Source organism: Petaurus breviceps, unplaced genomic scaffold (assembly GCF_028583685.1).
Source record: "Petaurus breviceps papuanus isolate PSGF00001 unplaced genomic scaffold, PetGlider_PUasm1.0 140, whole genome shotgun sequence".
Taxonomy (NCBI): domain Eukaryota; kingdom Metazoa; phylum Chordata; class Mammalia; order Diprotodontia; family Petauridae; genus Petaurus; species Petaurus breviceps.
In genome coordinates this window covers 47,523,366-47,538,326 of record NW_027185698.1, presented here as the reverse complement: position 1 = coordinate 47,538,326, position 14,961 = coordinate 47,523,366, and the positions used below count along the sequence as shown (strand labels likewise).

Sequence of the window (14,961 nt, the reverse complement as noted above, 5' to 3'; positions counted from 1 at the left end):
GCCCTGGAGTCAGGAGGACCTGAGTTCAAATCCGACCTCAGACACAACACAAAAACTAGCTGTATGACTTTGGGCAAGTCACTTAACCCCAACTGCCCTACCTTCCCCCCCTCCAAAAAACAAACAAACAAAAAATCTGAAACCTTCACCATCTCCCTATTGCCTACAGCATAAGGTAATGGACTCCTTAATCTGGCGTTTATGTCCCTACCCACTGTGCCTGGAACCTACCTTTTCAGCCTTATTTAATATCTTTCATCAAATATTATTCACCCCCAAACTACTAAGCTATTCACCCACCTTGCCTTTTCTTTTTTTTCTTCTAAATTTAAGCCCAGAAGCCCTAGGAAGCTTGCCCCAATCTTTTCAGTTTAAAGTGTTGTCTTCCTCATCAGATTTTCCTTAAGCTTGTTTTTTTTTTTTTGAGGAGGTATGTGTGGGGGTGAGTGGGCAGCATTTCTTTTTTGCTTTCAAGATTCCCTGCCTGCTTAAGGACTTGGAGTCAGAAAGGGCCTGAGTTCAAATTCTGTCTCAAGGTGCTTATTAGCTGTGTGATCTAGGACAAATTAGCTAATTTCTTTCACCTTCAGTTTATTCATCTGTAAAATGTGGATAATAATAGGATCTACTTTATAGGATGGTTGTGAGACTCAAATGAGATAAAGCATGTATGTAAAATGTGTTGCAAACCTTAATGTAGTAGTTAAATGGTATTATTTTATATAGTTCTTAATTTGTGTTCTTTGGGTTCTTGTTTCTTGTCATTGTATCCTCAGAGACCAGCATTGTGTCTTGTGTACCGTAGGTGCTTAATAAATGTTTGCTGAATTGTACCTTTTCCAATCACTCTAGTTCAAAGTGAATGGCCCATTCTTGGGTTAGATGTCCCTTTCCTTAGACTATCAGTCTATTAGGGGCCTATATTAGAAGCCAAGGGAAAGGAACTTTGATGGCGGGACCTCAGGCTCAGTGTTCAGTGTTCATGGTAGAGCGTGGTCAGCAGGAATCTCTTTTATAATATTCTTCCTGCTAGTGGTCATCTAGCCAACCTGGTGAGGGGAGCTAACTGTCTCCGGAAGCAGCCCATTCCCTTTCTGGACAGCTCTAATTGTTTTCCCTACTTATGGTCAGGCTGTCTTTTTGCCTCTCCCATCCTTTGCTTTAGCTTTGACTTCAGGGCTCCTAGCCCAGCTCTCTATTCACTATGTGTTCTATGGCTGCCCCCTAGCAAGCAGTGTCCAGAAGAAGAGAGGGGACAGTCCCACTCTCCTCTGCCCTCATCGGACCACATATCAAGGATGATGGTCAGTTTGGTTCAGTTCAGAGTACCACATCTGAGGAAGGACACAATCTAAAGTGTGTCCAAAAGAAGATGGCAAGAGATGCCCACCAACTGGGCAATGACTGAACAAGTTGCGGTATATGAATGTAATGGAATACTATTGTGCTATAGGAATTGAGCAGGCAGACTTCAGAAAAACCTGGAAAGACTTATATGAACTGATGCAAAGTAAAGTGAGCAGAACCAGGAAAACATTGTACACAGTAACAGCCACGTTGTGCAATGACTGACTTTGACAGGCTTAGCTCTTTTCTCAGCAACTCAATGATCTAAAACAACTCCAAGACTCACGATGAAAAATGCCATCCACATCTACAGAATGAAATATGGAGCCTGAAAGCACATGGAAGCAGACTGTTTACTTTCTTTTTTTGTTTCATTCCATTTTGTTTTGTTTTATTCTTTCTCATGGTTCCTCCTATTCATTCTAATTCTTCTATACAACATGACTAATGTGAAAATATGCTTAATATGAATGTATATGTAGAGACTATATCAGATTGTACACTGTCTTGGGGAGGGGAGAGGGGAGGGACGTGGAGAAAATTTAAAACTTATGGAAATGAATGTTGAAAACTAAAAATAAATAATTTTTAAAAAGAAGAAGATGGAAAGGATAGTGAAAAAAAAAACCAAACAGATAATGCCAAATTAAAATGGAGTGAGGGAGCCAAACATGATTAACCTTATTTTAAGGGTTAACTTGGTAGAGGAAGTTCCCTCACCTGAATGTTCCCTATCTCAATGAAATCCCAGGTCCAATGTTTGTCCCTATTCCTATACTTCTCTTAGTGCAGTCTAGAGTGTTAGCTTTTTTGTGTAGCATTTAGATATAGAAGTATACAGAATATATACAGAATGTTTAAAAGGGCAGTTTTGGGAGGGAGAAGGGCGCTAGATATTGGGGGAAGGGTGAGTGATTAGGAGAGGCTTCATGTAGGAAGCACTGTTTGAGCTGAGTTTTGGAGGAAACAAGGGAGTCCATGGGAGGGAGGGAGGAGGGAGCGGGTTCATCCTAGTCATGGGGGACCATCAGGTCAAAAGCCAGATACTAGAGGTCATAGGCTCCCAGCATTATAGGGTTCTATCTGGAATATCGCCAGTCCCCTCACTTTACAGATGAAGAACAGACCCAGAGAGGTTAAATCACTTGCCCAAGGTTGCACAGGAGATGGAGCTTGTGGTGTGTGAGGATCGGCAAGGCCAATTTGGCTGCATCACAGAGGGCGTAAAGGACCTCAAGCTTACAAATTCAGAGCTGGGAGGGACCTGACTAGTTATCTAGTCCAATCCCTTCATTCTATAGATGAGGCAACGGAATGTCAAAGGGCCTTCAAGGCATCTTATCCAGGGGATCTTAACCTGCTGCCCATGAACTTCTTAAAAATATTTTAACTATGCTTCAATATCTTTTGTTTCCTTTTTAATTTTATGTATTTTTTGTGTACTTAAAACATGATTCTAAGATGGGGTCCAAAGGTCTCACTAGACATAAAGAAGGTTAAACACCTTGATATAGCTCTACACCCCCTCCCCCCATTTTAACAGAGGAGGAAACTGAGCCATGGACAGGGAAAGTGACTTCCCACATGTAGTAAAGAGCAGAGGCGGGATTCAAATCCAGGCCCCTTCCTAGGGCACCTTGCTGCTTCTAGCTTATCTCTGGGTCAGGGCTTCAGGAGCCAGTGAGTTCTTCCTGGATGGGGCCACTTTTCCTGCTTTTAAAGAGGCTAGAAAGATGGATGGCTGAAGTGGCCCTGGGGGATTCCCTGAGGGAGCTTATTGGGGTGAGACAGTCACCAGGGTACATTGGATCACAGAACCCTTTTGGCGCCTCTCAGAACAGGGCCCCTGGGAGGAGAAAATAGGGAAGACCGATGGATGTCATGTGAGGCCAGGCCTCCGTCTTGGAGAGAAGCTGGCTGTTGTCCTTTCCTCCCCCCTCATTCCTTCCCATTCTGGTGTTTTTACAGGTGTCCCACAGAGACTGAGGGAAACTCCCGCTCAGGGACAGCCAGGCCTCCTCCTCTTTTTTCTCCTCTTCCCGTTAACCCTTCTATGCCAAAGCCAGAGACAGATCAGGGCATTGAGACCACTGCAATTAATTGCCTTATTTACGGGTGTAGAAATAATTTCTATTTATCTGTTTTGTGGATGCTCTTTCTCTTTCTTTTTTTTTCATCTAATTTTTTTTCTCAAACATGTAAATAAATTTTTTTAACACTCTAAGAAAAAATTTTGAGTTCCATATTCTCTCCTTCCCTCCCTTCATTCTCCCCTCCTTGTGAAGGCAAGCAATTTGATATAGATTATACATGTGCAGTTAAGCAAAACATTTCCACATTAGCCATATTGCAAAAGAAAACACAGACTAAAAAACACAAGAATAATAAAGCACAAAAAAGGTATGCTTCAGTCTGCATTCAGAATCATTCTTTCTCTGGAGGTGGATAGCATTTTTCATCATGAGTCCCTTGGAATTGTCTTGAATCATTGTCTGAGAATAGCTAAGTCTGTCAAAGTTGACCATTGTATAATATTGCCATTACTGTGTCCAGAAAAACATCCTGCTCATCATTTCTTATAACAAATAGTATTCCATCACAACCATAATACCACAACTTGTTCAGCCATTCCCAGTGGATGGGCATCCCCTCGATTTCCAATTCTTTGCCACCACAGAAAGAGCTGCTGTAAATATTGTTCATTTGATCCTTTTTCTTTTATCTCTTCAGGATACAGACCTTGTAGTGGTATTGCTAGGTCAAAGGGTATGCACAGATTTATAATCCTCTGGGCACAGTTCCGAACTGCTCTCCAGAATGGTTGGATCAGTTCACAACTCCACCAACACTGCATTAGTGTCCCTATTTTCCCACATCCCTTTCAAAATTTGTCATTTTCCTTTTCTGTCATTTTAACCAATCTGATAGGTGTGAGATGGGATCTCATCTTTTTTTTTTTAATATAATTTGTCACTCTTCCTGGAATGTGCTACTCCTTCATCTCCACATTTCAAGGTTCAACTCAGGTGTCTACTCCTACTGAATCCTTTCCTGATCTCTCCCTGTTTTTGTCCTTGGGATGGACAGAGATGACTGGGGTGTTTGGAGCCTGGGTTATTGGAGGTTAATAGGTGGTATTTTCCAGAAATAGAGAAGTTAGGGGTATGGCCGATTTGGGGGAGAAGGGGCCAAATTCAGTTTTAGACATGTTTCTAGGCAAACCTAACCAGCACCAAGCCCAAGTATTGATCTTGTCCACCTCCCCTCTTTCCTTATAATAAGCAGGGCTTCTGATGCTGTTGCCCCAAGATGTTCTGGGCCTCCTTCTTCCTCCTGACCCCAGTTAAGCAGGAGTTGCTATCCCTTTCGTCAAGGATGGGCCCAGCTCTCAGTAAATGGAAATACTCTTACTCTTGTCCACACCTCCCCTCCAGGTTCTCTCTCTTCCTTCAGGGGAGCTGACTGCCCCACTGCCCCCAATCTTTCAGCAGCCTTCCACCTCCATGCTTAGGCCTCAGAACCTGCCTCACTGGGGCATTTGGGGACAGGACCCAGGCTCCAACAAGCAGCTCTTCCCCACCCTTCCACTTGGTATCTTATGCCATTTCAAGAGCTGAAGTAATTTCCTCCTCCGAATAATCATAATGCTGATGATAATTGTTCACATTTCTGTAATGCCTTGTAATATTTATAACATGCATTCCTTTCAACGGCCTTAGAAGATGGGCAGTCAGTGTCCCATTTTAGAGCTGAGCAAATGGAGGCCCAGAGGGAAATGGCTTGCTTCAGGTCACAGAGCCTAGACTGGCAGCAGGGCCAGGGCCTCATTTTGCTGCCTTCATAGCCCCCCTTCCCCTTCCTCTGCCTGTGAATTCCCTGAGGGATGAGCACGCAGGTTTCTCTTAGAAGCCTCTGAGAAAACCCTCTACTTGTGTGTTGGGGGTGGGAGGGACATAGGGCGGGGGGAAGAAGGGGTCAGCTGCCAAATGGTTTAAGTGCTGGGGTGTGTGCATGTGTGCAAAAGTGGGTGGAGAAATGGAGAATTGGGTGCTAAAGGGGAGTCAGTGCTTTGGTCATTAGCTGAGGTTAATGGGGAGGTCAGGTCAGGCCTGGGGCACAGGGGGAGGAGAGGTCCCTCCTTCTCAGGTAGAGGATGGATTCTCCTCTAGGTTTTATTCAGCTTGGGCCCAAGGAGCATCTCGTCCATGTCCCAGGCCCTTGGCCCTGTCTGTGCTGATTTGTGATGAGCCAAATGGGAAAGGAAAACAGACTTCATTCATGGAGTGTGAGCAAGTTCACAGCCCAAGCCTGTCAGGGCCAAGGAGCAGAGTTGTGTGTGTGTGTGTGTGTGGGGGGGGGGGGGGTTGGTTTGTTTTAGAGAAGGAAGGGCCTTCTAAGTGATCATAGTAGGAGGTCAGCAGGTCCAACTGCTGCTGACTGGCCATGAGCAAGTGACTGCCCTTCAGGAGTCTAGCCAGCTCTCTTTGACTGTCACTTACAGAGAAGGGTTAAGACCTGCCTTGGTGAGGGCATCTTCTCATCCGGGAGTACCTCTCAGACCCTACCCCTGTTTCATGTGCACAAAATGGTTCTGCACAGTGACTCAGTGAGGTAGACAGGGGAGGTATTGTTCCCATTTTACAGACTGATCTCACTGTGGGTGTGTGGACTAAATTGGGGTGTCAGGGTTGAGGCTGGATGTCTGGACAAAGTGCAGACACAAGGTATGGAGACCATCCATTTTTTTTTTTTTTGCTGGATACCCCCTCACCATTGAGATTCAGAATATTCTGAATCTGAGGTCATTTTTTTTTGTCTCTCACCAGCTCTGTCACCATGGACAAAGCCACTGGCCTGAGCTTGTTTTATCATCTGCAAAATGGGCATGTGGATAATTTTTACCCTGCTGAGAGAGTTGTGGGGATCACACAGAATAACAGATGGGAAAACACTGTCAGTAAAGGTGCAGATGTTAAATAATTTTTTATTATCATCAGTCTGAAAGAAGGCATTTCTCCCCTCCACGCCCTGACCCCCCGGCATTCTCTCCCTTCTATCCCTTTTTCAATAGTTTCCAAAGTCAAGTTTCTAAAATTGTTGAGAATAAGCCTTCCTGCTTTCTTTCACAGGAGAGAGATAGAGGGAGAGAGGAGGAGAGAGAGAGAGAGAGAGAGAGAGAGAGAGAGAGAGAGAGAGAGAGAATATGTAATTATCTTGTAATGCATCCTGGGGGCCCCACGGTGAGGACAGGACACTAATGGAAGGAGCTGGTCAGTCCCTCCAGGCCCTGGGGGGAGCAGTCACGGGGAAAGAAGGGCTTTCAAGGGGCTCCCTTTTGTCCCCGCCCCCAGGCCGTCCCTCTCCGCTCCCTCCCCACCCCCTTTGACAAACAATGCTTCCCTTTCTCCGCCTCTAAATATAGAGGCTGTGGTCGACTTTAGAAATATTGAGATCCCAGCTCCTTCACTTTCTAAAAATAGGGGAAAATGAACCTCCCGGCTGAAATGATGAGGGTGTTTGAGAGAGAGGGAGAAACCCCGGAATCAGCAGGCGCCTCCTGGCCTCAGGCTGTGCTGGACTTTCTGTCTGAGTTTCCATGACCTTTCTCTTTTATGTGTGTGTATTTATTTATTTTGAAGCCTCGGGGCCAGCCGTGGTAAAATGACTTGTCCAGAGTCACGCGGGGAATCGGTGTCAGAAGCGGTAGCGTAGAAGCCACGTCCCCCAACTCACCAACTCAAAATCGTGTCTCTTTTTTGCTTGTTCACGTCATCTGTGTCTCTCATCTGTGTCACACACGCAGGCTCTCCTAGAGTTGTAACCCAAGTAGGAATTCCCACCTATCCCCGCCGCCCTGCCCACGCACACACCAGTGCGTTCCCAGAGGCTCTTTTGCTTATGGAAATCACTTTTGAGCTGGGGCTCGGTCCGCTGGGCACCTCCTCGAGGTCTGACATTCAAAGGTGGATTTCCTCGGTTGTTTCCGGGAGGCTTCCCCGGGAGCATCAGGATTCCCCGGCAGACAGTAACCTTGTGTGTCGGCCTCTGTGGGTGGCCCCTCTCTGTAATTAACCCCAGCTCTCTCCCTTCCGTTCCTCATTTGTAGGAAGTGGCTTATGACATGGGCTCCAGTCCTGAGCTTTCCCACTCAACCTGCTGCCCGTGGCGGATTCTCCTCTCGTGTGTCTACTGTGTTTTGTTTTATTTTATTTTACATTTCATTTCATTTCATTTTATTAAAAGAAAACATAGTACTCTCTCTCCAGTGCCTCCCATTCTCGATGCTGCTTGGTTTTTTTGTCTCTTGGCCTCAGTTTCCTACTCTGTAAAATCAGAACACTGGGTTACAATCATAGAGTTAGGCCTAGAAGGCGATGAAGAGGACTTTGACTCCAACCCCTTTATTTGACAGATGAGGAAACTGAGGCCTAGAAGGGGAAAGGGATTTGCCCAAATTCCAACAAGGAGTGACAGTAGCAGGATTTGATTTCATTTCCTTGGACTCTGAAGGAGGCCCTCTGTCTAATAGTGATGCCTAGTGCTGGGATTTTATGGTTCTGTGGAATGGTTACTCTGTGTGTGTGTGTGTGTGTGTGTGTGTGTGTGTGTGTGTGTGTGTTGGGATGAGGGATAACCCACCCAATTGCTTCTAGTCCCTTCCTTGTAATGATAATAACATATATTTCTATGTGACCCTAAAATGTCAGGTAGTGCAGTGAATAGAATGCTGTCCCTGGAATCAGGAGGACCTGAGTTCAAATCCAACTGCAGATACTTCCTAGCTGTGTGACCCTGGGCAACTCATTCAACTCTGCCTCAGTTTCCTCATCTGTAAAAAAGAGCTGGAGAAGGAAATGGCAGACCACTCCAGTATCTTTGCCAAGAAAACCCCAAAAGGAGGCATGGAGAGCCGGACACGGCTAAAACAACTCCAGCACAAGAGAACTAAGATTTCTATGGCACCATGCTCCCCTGACGCAGATAGTGCACATAAACCCAGCATCAGAAAAACCTGAATTCAAATCCGGCCTCAGACGTGAGCTGCATAGCTGGGCAAACCATTCTGCCTCTGTCTGCCTCATTGTCCTCAACTGTGCGATGAGCTGTAGAGTGGGGGGCGGCAGCAGCTGCTGAGGCTGTTGTGAGGAGCAGACGAGGCCTCTGGGTCTTTCTGAGGGGCTTAACACAGTGCCTCACACATAGTAGGCATTTCAATGTTTGTTCCCCTCCCCCCTCTCTTTTTCTCTCCCAGTAGAAGAAACTGAGCCCCAGAGAAGAGGAAACAGAGTTGGTCAGGGTCATGACTACTGAGTGATAGAAGTGGTTCTGGAATCTTGTCCTCCTCCTCCTCCTCCTCTTCCTCCTCCATTACCTCCTCCTCCTCCTCCTCTTCCCCACCCCACCCCAGCCCCCCAGCCTTGGAGCCTAGAATACTCCAAGGCCCCATTGAATCTAGGAAAAGTACAGGTAGAATCACAGGGTCCTGAGACCAGGCTCACCCTGTGCCTGGCCATAGCTGGGGCTGCTGGGTTTTAAAGGAGATTTCTGAGTGATTTTTTTTTTGGATGGGGGTAGAAGTGGAGCTGGTGACAATTGAGGTCTAATGGGAGCCTTTAGATGCCTTCGAGACCTGGTACTTTTCTTCCCCAGGTTCTCTTTTGGCTGCTGGGGGAAGCCCAGCCTCGCTCCTTCTCTCTTCTCCTGCCCCTGCACCTGAACACGCACATACACACACTCCTGGTTTGTATCAGCTCCAGGCACAAGCTTTGCACATCACTCTCAGCCTCCCCATCAGGCATTCCCAGCAGGATACCCAGGCCTCTGCCTTCCCCAAGGCCAGCAAGGATGGTCCCTCGATGTCCTCTGGGGTTGGAAGCATAGAGAGTGGGGCCTTCCTCTCATCTGAGATTTATAGAAAAAGCACTGGCTTTGTCCTCAGAAGACCTGGGTTCTGGCTCTTCCCTTGCCCGCTGCCTGGCAGTTTCCCTATCTGTACAGCTAAGGGGCTGGATTTGATACACGATAAGGTCCCTGCTCTAAGACCTTTTCCAGATTCAAGGAAAAAGCCCTGCCCTCCTGAGGTCTGGGATTTGGGGCTGCTCTTCCCAGGACCAGGGGGATGAGACCTGAGGGCGAAGTCTCAGGAGCTTAGGAAGGGCCACATGCCCCATGCTGGTGTGGGATGGTGGACGGTCAGCATGTCAGTGTCCTCTACCTCTCCTACAAGAGGAGGCATTCAAGGCTTTCCCCAATCTAGACCTGCCTTCCCTCCCTAACTTCATTCCTGTGGTTTCCCAGCACAGCCCCCAGGCCATCTTTTGGTGGGCTGTAACTGCCTAGCCCACACCTGCTTCTTGTGTTTTTACCTGCACTGTGCCCCTAGCCCAGAAGCCCAAATCCTTCCTGTGCTGCAAAATTTAGCTGGAATCTCATGTCCTACAAGAAGCCTTTTCTCACCTCCGTTGCCCAGTGAGATCTCTTCTCTTTGCTGGGCTTCATTCACTCTGGTGACATTGGTCTTCTTGCAGAACAAAGAACCAACAAGAACTGGGAGAGAAATTCCCATTTCTGGAGGGCTTTACACGTTACAAAGCATTTTCTGACAGGAGCCCCTCCTCGGGAAGTGTAGGTAGTACATGTGTTATTATTCTCGTGGGAGAAACAGAGACTCAGAAATATGGGAGCTAGAGTGTGAACTGGAACTTTATAGAGCTGTTCCAACATCCTTGGAACATAGGATGTCAGATGTGGGAGGGCTCTTAGAACATGGGATGTCAGAAGTGGGGAGGAATCTTAAGAGTATAGAATGTTAGAGGAGGGAAGGATCTTAAAAACTGAGGATTTCTGAGCTGGGAGGGACCTTAGATGTCAAAGCTCTATGTCTTAGGACAGGCTGTAAAATGTTAGACCCCTCCTCTAATCCTCTTATTTTCCAGATGGGGAAGCTGAGGCCCAAAGATGGAAAAAGATTTGTTTGGGTCACAGCAGGTTGACAGTTAAGCTCTGATCACCACCCATTTCTCCTCCCCTAACCCCAACCCCAAGGGAAAAGTTAGCTAGGCTCTCTCTGCTGGAGCTCACGTCTGACATGTCAATGCAGCATGTCATAGAAAACACCAGCGGGGTGGGCGCGTTGTTTTAATACATCTGGTACTTATTAGGAATTGGCTTCTTATCTGGAACTGGGCCATTCTTCTGAAAGTGCCGTGTGAGGGAGGGTCACTGATAAACCCCAACCGTCCTTATGTCCATCCCCATGACAGATCCCAGATTGAAGGCTCTTGGGGAAGCCCCTGAATCTCCATGGACCTCCCAGGTCCTCACATGGAGCCAGCACTCAGGGTCTGGTAGATAACACAGCTACTGTGACTGTGGCACAGACAGACCCAGAGAGATGAGGTGGCAGCACGGGAATCTAGCAGACAGGTTGCTGCCAGTGTCTGGAGATTCTGCAGGGGGCGGGCGAGGAGAGACGACTGGGCTTAGCCCAACATGGGGACACCCAGCTTTCTTGGCAGGCTGAGGAGGTGGGCTAGACATTGAATGAGGCCTTTAGATTCTAACTCTACTCTGACCTTGGCTCCCAACTAAGCCCTAACCTCACTGATGATATATCATAATGCATTCTTTTTACTTGCAAAATAAAGTTCTAGAAACAGCACAAAGTGCTATGAGGACATAATGGAACACGATGAGGGAGGAGAGGCATTGGATCCTGGAGCCACCATTTTGGTATAAAGTGTGAGGAGGGATGATGTCGCTGGCATGTTGGAATGGGACGGCAGAGGCCCAGAATGCCGGTCATGTCATCAAGGGATGGTCAGATTATTCATCTTGACAGTGCTTAGTGGTTAAGGGACCAGATGTCTCAGAGATTCGAGCCACAGATATCTAGAGTGTCGAGAGATTAGGAAGGGAAAACCCCCTGGTGCCCAGGATGCTTTCCCCCCTGGAGCTGATATGCTGATGAACGAATCTCTTAGAATGTGAGGAGGTCAAGGCGAGGATTCCTCAGATTTGGGAGCGGGCAGGCAGAGGGCACAGGAGAGGGGAATTGCTAAATTGTTATCCTGGCCCTGATCACAGAATCCAAAGGACAGGGAGTCAGAGTCCAGGGGCGAGAAGGCCAGCCCTGCCCCCTTGTCCAGGGGTGATTGGATTGCACCAGCAGCCTCGATAGGCATCTAGTAAATATTTGCTGAGCAAATGAATGTAAACACCTGGGCCTCTCTGTGTCCCATATCTCAAAGGGAGGTGTTACATGGTGCCCTCTGACAGGCCTAGGAATTCTGGGGGCCCTCGATGGGGGAGTATGCCTCGGTGTGACTCCCTCAAGCAGTCCCTGCCTGCATTTGGGAAGTAGGAAATCATTCCTACTTGGGAGTCTCAGTTTCCTCATCTGTAAAATGAAAGGGTTGAACTCAAAGACCCCTTCTAGTCTGAATCTGTGGTTTTATAATCCTGGATTTCCCCAGCTCCTAGAGGCCCAGTTGGGGGGGGGGGCAGGGGACCTTTGTTGTTTGCTCTTTGGGGGGTCTGAATGTGTGGTTTGCAAAACAGAAACTACACCTTTCTCCTCATTCTCCCCTTCCCCCAAATGAAGCTCATGGACTCAGCTTGTTGGAGCTGGAAGGAATCTCTATTAGATGTGGAATGTCAGAAGGAACCTTGGAACTTAGAAGACAAGGAATGTGGGGCCAGTTCTGGCCATGTGCTGTACAAAAGGCTCTCTAATGGTGGTATTTTAGGCACTGTGACTGGCAGGTGAGGAAGGATTTGCAGAGGTGGTGGTGGTTCTGGGACCGTGCTCCACTCATGATTCTCCACCCCTCTCTGCTTGTGAATTTCTCAGTATCCATGTACCTGTGTGTATGTATGAACATTTTGTTCCATAATCATTTCTGGGAATTGGAGAGTGTATTGTATGTGTATGTTACATGCATCCTTGTACATGCATATATGTTTATAGGTATATTATGTGTGTGGATGTGTGCATGTATGCACTGTGCACTCACATTTGTTAGCATGCATGTTTGCATGTATAGGAGTGGGCGCATATCTATGTATTGTGTGTTTATATTTGTTCTCATGTATGTTTGTATATGTGCATGTGTGTATTTGTATATGTGTGCATGTGTTCTTGTGTGTGTGTGTGGCAGGGGGTGTTGGCATGATTCTCCACTCCTCTCTGCTTGTGAATTTCTCAGTATCCATGTACCTATGTGTACGTATGAGTCTCTGCACATGTCTGCATGTGTCTGAGTGTCTCTGCATTTCTTCCTGTGTATACTGTGTGTTTCTGTCTCTGTACTCCACGTTTGCATGGCCTCTCTCTGCCTGTGCTTGAGTGTGATTGTGGCTGTTGTGGGGCCTCTCTCTCCTCTCTCCTGGCCCCTTGTCTTCAGTAGTAAAAAGGAACCATGGTCCCTCAATGGTTTCCCCTTTCCCAGACAGCTGCCCTGGAGTGTTACAGAGTGTTAGTGCTCTGGTTACAGACAGACAGACCCTATCCCACCCTGGCTGGGGCCCTGCCAGCCTGGCCTCTCCCACCCCAGCTGGTCCCTGGGGAACCTGGGTGAGTAGTTATGGGGGTGGGGTGGGGGCAGCGTGGCCTGGGATGATGCCCCAATACCCCCAGGGATTCCAGAAGGAGCTGAGGTGGGCTTGGGAAAAGCGCTTTCCTCACTTCCTGAAGTTCACAGATACCAGTGGGAAGTGATTCATGGAGTGCTATGTGTTGGGTAGAATTGTGTACCCACCCTCCCCACCCCCATCTCCACCCCAGTAAATCCCTCATGATGTAGCCTGCTTTATCTTGGGACCCCTCCTTCCTTGCTAGATGCAGTCACAGGAAGAGCCGAGGGTTTAGGGACCTCATCATGGCTTGCTTTGTCTGGGGAAGAGTCTAGAGAGGAGAGTAGGAGCTGGACTCAGAGAAAGAAGATTGTATTTGACAGTACATGGGAGGGTGGAGTGAGTGCCCTTGACTGGTCCTGCCAAGCTAGACAAAAGCTTCAAGTCTGGGGCCTGCGACAGTCACTGTTTCTAGAACCCCAAGGAGGATGTGTCTGAGAAAACGCACTGGGGGAAGACCTCAGGAAGGCAGAGCTGGGGTAGACTGGGGCAGCTCCCCTAGGCCCCTTCTCTTGAGGGGATCCGCAGCTCCATTTTGCATTAGATTTGATGGCTGTCAGTGGAGAGGCCACTTTGTGACCCACATTGTTTTAGGCAAAGCGAGGAGGGCCAGGCCCTACCTTCACCCTTCACCCAGGGGGCAGAAGGGGGTCTGCCTGCGTAGAGGTGAGAGACTAATGTGGAGAAATCCCATTGTGATCCTCGTGTGCTCACCCTTCTGCTCTCTTCTCGGAAGCAGGCAGCCTTTCACTGTCCAGGCTGAGTCCACAGGGCAGAGGGGAACGAGGGGTCTGGCTCCTCTCCAAGACTTAAGTGGCTGCGTTGGAGGGGAGAGAGGGAGAGCACAGGGTCAAGAGCTGCCTGTTTCTGCTTTAGTGGCCCAAGTGGCCAAGCAGGAACCCTCCTTGGCTGGGGAGGAAGGTTTCACAGGGTCATAGGGTCACAGATCTGCCACTTAAGGGGACTGGAGAGGTCAATTCATCCAGCTCTCACCTCCCACTGCCTCATTTTACAAAAAAGAAAATGGAGGCCTGGGCAGGGAAAGGGATTTTCCCTGACATCACACAGCTAGGGAATAGCAGTCAGAATTCTAACAGAGAGCCTCTGACTCCTTCCTTTACACCAAGCTGCCCATCTGTTTCCTTAGTGCCCCCTCTATAGACAGGTCAGAGGCTAAGAGCTCTGGGTGTTGTGTAGGAAATAGAAGAGAGGAGCCTTGGACCTGCCCTCAAGGCAGCTTACAGTCTGGGGGACTTAGCATTTATTTATTTATTTTTACAGCAATCGGGGTTAAGTAACTGGCTCAAGGTTACATGGCCAGGTGTTTCTGGGTGGGTGCTAAGTGTCTGAGCCCGGATTCGATCTCCAGGTCATCCCGACACTGGAGCCGGTGCTCTTACTTGCTGTGCTACCTGGCCGCCCCAGGGACTTAGAGCATTTTAATGCTGGAAAGAGATAGAGAATGAATAGCAGACAGGCTACAGAGAACTCTGGGGGAGACCATGGCATTTAGACAGCATGTCCCAAAACTATTAGTGCACTTCTAAGCTTAGCGTTGTACTGAGGCTTTGGGGATACCCTGTAGAAGGCAGCTATTTCTTTTCCTTAAAGAGTCTAAAGTGCTGTGGGGTTATGCTATGCTGGCCTTGTTACATAAGTATACCAGAGAAGTGTAAACACAGCTAGGTAAAGACCTGGGGAGGCTGAGAGGTGGGAGGGGAATAATTGTTATGGGCAGTGGGATGAAGGAAGGCTTCATGGGAGAGGTAGCACCAAGCTGGCCTTGAAGAGGATGGTTAGAATCTAGTCGGCCAAAGTTTTACTGGAAGGAAGCACTATTTGGGATGGGGAGGTGGTACTTAGAGCCAAGTCATGAAGGGTGGGAAAGGCTTCAAGGGGGGAAGGGCAATCCAGGCAGTGGGAAACATGTGAGCAAAGCTTCTGAAGTAGGAATGAAGCTGGCCCGTGCTGGAGAAGTAG

General features: G+C 48.0%; 1 protein-coding gene across 4 annotated transcripts in view; it reads left to right on the top strand.

The window, feature by feature from the left end:
• Positions 1–14,961, top strand: part of FGFRL1 (fibroblast growth factor receptor like 1) — a 135,251-nt gene that overhangs the window by 52,804 nt on the left and 67,486 nt on the right. The window lies entirely within an intron of this gene.